The sequence below is a fragment of the Benincasa hispida genome, chromosome 11 (assembly GCF_009727055.1).
Source record: "Benincasa hispida cultivar B227 chromosome 11, ASM972705v1, whole genome shotgun sequence".
In the NCBI taxonomy this organism is placed as follows: domain Eukaryota; kingdom Viridiplantae; phylum Streptophyta; class Magnoliopsida; order Cucurbitales; family Cucurbitaceae; genus Benincasa; species Benincasa hispida.
The window spans coordinates 59661792-59665435 of NC_052359.1; positions in this window are offsets into that span (position 1 = coordinate 59661792).

Sequence of the window (3644 nt, forward strand, 5' to 3'; positions counted from 1 at the left end):
TTAATATTATTATAAATATAAATGATAACCAACTTATCATACTATATTTATAACCTATAGTTTTAATATTTCATCTCATGAAACATATAAACCATAGTTCTTTTTCTATTCCATGGCACTTAATGTAAATCTCATTTACATCAATCCTCCACTAGATGTATCTTATACATCATACTGATTATATCGTATATAATCAAAATACCTTTTGTCAATTTGAACATTTCAAATCAACACCAAGAACTGATTTTCAATAGAATCCAAGCTACCAAGGGGACCTCATGGACCTGTAGCTCCGAAGCTCCAACGGTACGTGAATAACTGACTAAACTCTTTAGTCACAAGATCCACCATCCGTTAACTGCCAGGCACTCCACTAAAGACTGATAGTTGAACTTTTCTTACCACAGATATATTACGTGTCCATTTTAACCAATCAGCAGTGCGACAACCCTTCATAGATCGCTCGTAATGCTGGGCCAATAACCGTTATGTCTCTGTAGTTACATCTGCCTCCTTAAGTACCATTGATCCCTCTAATGAACATAAGTCATAGTCCCACTATGACTGAGTCTTCTTTTCCAAAGAGAAGTTGTGGCCACTATGTTCTAGCCCCGGAATCAACCCTTAAGAAAGCAATCTCTCTACTTATCTCTGCTTCAGGAAAGAAGTGAATTCTAACTTGTGGATTGAGTTCCCAGCTCCCAGATCAGACAAGTCCCCAAAAAGGTAGGCATGTTGAGTTAGCAATCTGGCCACTCTCACCCATACTAATCAAAGGACCGCCCTCAAAGGCAAGAGTTCCCAAAACACTCAGGATTGAGGTCGTGTCACCTATAGTCGTTTAAGTGAGATGAAAGTCTCTAGTATCAACGGCATTATATACAAAGTCTAGTCATCTAATGGACCAGGTCTTATACAAACTCTTTGTATAGGACACTCTCGCTCCACATCTCCACACGAATGGTCAAGATCTACCATCTGTAGTAGTTTATAACACTTGCAAACCTCTACAAAGTGGGTCGTATCCGTAGTGTCACCAGGATCAGGTATCCCACCTTAATCCTTATTCTACAGACCGATTTAGGTTATCACTTAAGGCATGATCCACTTCTATATCACATATACATGCTTAAGTTCACATAAGATAACCAAGAAGCTTTGTTTATTGGATATGAGTAAATGCCATAATTAAATAACACTTATTTTATTCATTGAACAATGTGTATCTTTACAAAACAACGAGACTCTGGGAGAATTAGGACACCAATCCCAACAACTAAGGCCCAGTACAAAAATCTCCCATTTTCCCTAGTCCAGCCGCGAGCGGTCCCGTAGACCCATGCTCTAAAGATGACCCTAAAAAACTGTAGCCTTGAGAGTCTTCGTAAACGAATCTGCAACATTGTGCTTCGAAACGATCTTCGTGACTATCACATCCCCTCGACGCACTATCTCGCCGATGAGATGATACTTCCACTCTATATGTTTTCACGCTTGTGACTCCTGGGCTCTCTAGAGTTCGCCACTGCACCACTATTGTCATAATTTAGTGTTGGGCCTAAACATGTTTGGAACAACTTCCAGATCAGTCAGGAACTTCCTAAGCCAAACGGTCTCCTTAGCAGCTTCACAAGCCGGTACATACTCGGGCTCCATTGTGGAGTCGGCGACGCACCCCTACTTTGTGCTTCACCATACTACGGCTCCTCTGTTAAGAGTAAAAACTAACCCTGAAGTGGATTTTCAACAATCCTTATCAGTCTGAATGTCAGAGTCCGTGTATCCAGTAAGGATCAAATCCTTAGATCCATACACGAGCATGTAGTTCCTCGTTCTCCGAAGATCCTTGAGAATGTTCTTGACTGTGGTCCAGTGACCCTGTCCTGGATTAGATTGATACCTACTGACTATCCTCACAGCATAGAAGATATCTGGTCTAGTACACAACATCACATATATCAAACTACTAACAACAGATGAATAGGGGACCCATCTCATCTTCTCAACCTCTTGAGGTGTCTTAGGACACATTTTCTTAGACAATGTAACTCCATGCCTGAAAGGCAGTAGGCCCCTTTTAGAGTTCTGCATCGAGTACTTGAGCAACATCTTATCAATGTATGATGCTTGAGGCAACACTAGCACTTTGTTCTTTCAATCCCAAAAGATCTGAATACCAAGAACAAACTTAGCCTCTCCCAAATCTTTCATTTGGAATTGGGTCGCTAGTCAGTTCTTAACAGATGTCAGTAGACCTACATCATTCCTAATGAGTAGGATATCGTCTACATACAACACTAGGAAAACTATTGAATTGTTGATGATTTTCTTGTAGATACAAGGCTCATCAACGTTTTGGTCAAAGCCGTATGATTTGATTGGAGTATCAAACCGAATGTTCCAAGATCGAGATGCCTGTTTCATCCCATAAATGGACCGATTTAGTTTGCAAACCTTTTGCTCTTGACCTTGGGCTATGAATCCCTCGGGCTGCACCATATAAATGGTCTCCTTAAGATTACCATTTAGAAAGGCAGTCTTGACGTCCATTTGCCATATCTCATAGTCATAAAATGAGGCAAGAGACAGGAGGATGCGGATAGACTTCAAATGCTAATGGGCAAGAAAGTCCCTCATAGTCAACTCCCTCCACCTGGGTATAACCCTTTGCCACAAGTCTAGCCTCAAAGGTTTGCACCTTCCCATTGGCACCCCGTTTCCTCTTATAGATCCATTTACAACCTATAGGTTAAACCCCATCAGGTTGATCTATAAGATCCCATACTGAGTTGAAGTACATCGACTCCATCTCGAGATCCATGGCTTTCACCCATTCATCCCAGTCAACATCCTTCATTGCCTTCTGATAAGACAACGGATCCTCAACCCTGCCATCGGCTACCATAGCCAGGATTTCAGTGAAACCCATATAGTGAACAGGTGGGTTCGCAACCCTCCCACTACGTCAAGGTTCCCTCAACTTTTGTTGATGGAGCAGACCCTTCAACAACTCTTGTTAAAGTTTCAATAGTTTCGTTGGAAAGTTCATGCAACACAATCTTACTACGTGGAATGTGCTCCCTAATATGATTCTTCTCTAGGAAGGTAGTGTTCATTGACACAAACACTCTGTTTTCAGTAAGACCATAAAAGTAACCCCCTCGTGTACCTTAGGGGTAGCCTACAAAGAGACACAACCTCGAGCGTGTTTCCAATTTCTTTGGATTAGCCAACCCCATATACAGAAGTGACGCAAACTAGCTTTATGCCCGTTCCATAACTCCAAAGGTGGTCTCACAACACTCTTAAAAGGAACACAGTTGATGATATACACTGCAGTCTTCACTGCAAAACCCCAAAACGAGTCTGGTAAGAAAGTGTAACTCATCATCAACCGAACCATGTTCAACAAGGTTCTATTTGTCCTCTCCACTACATCATTCTGTTGAGGTGTACTTGGCACTGAGAGGTAGGAAACGATTCCATGTTCTATCATATAGTTCTGGAACTCATAATCCAAAAACTCTCCAACTTGATTCAATCGAAGTGATGAAATAAACATACTCATACCGAGAGTAATCATCAGTAAAAGTGATGAAATACTCATAGCCTCCCCTGGCTCACACATTCATCGAACCACAAAG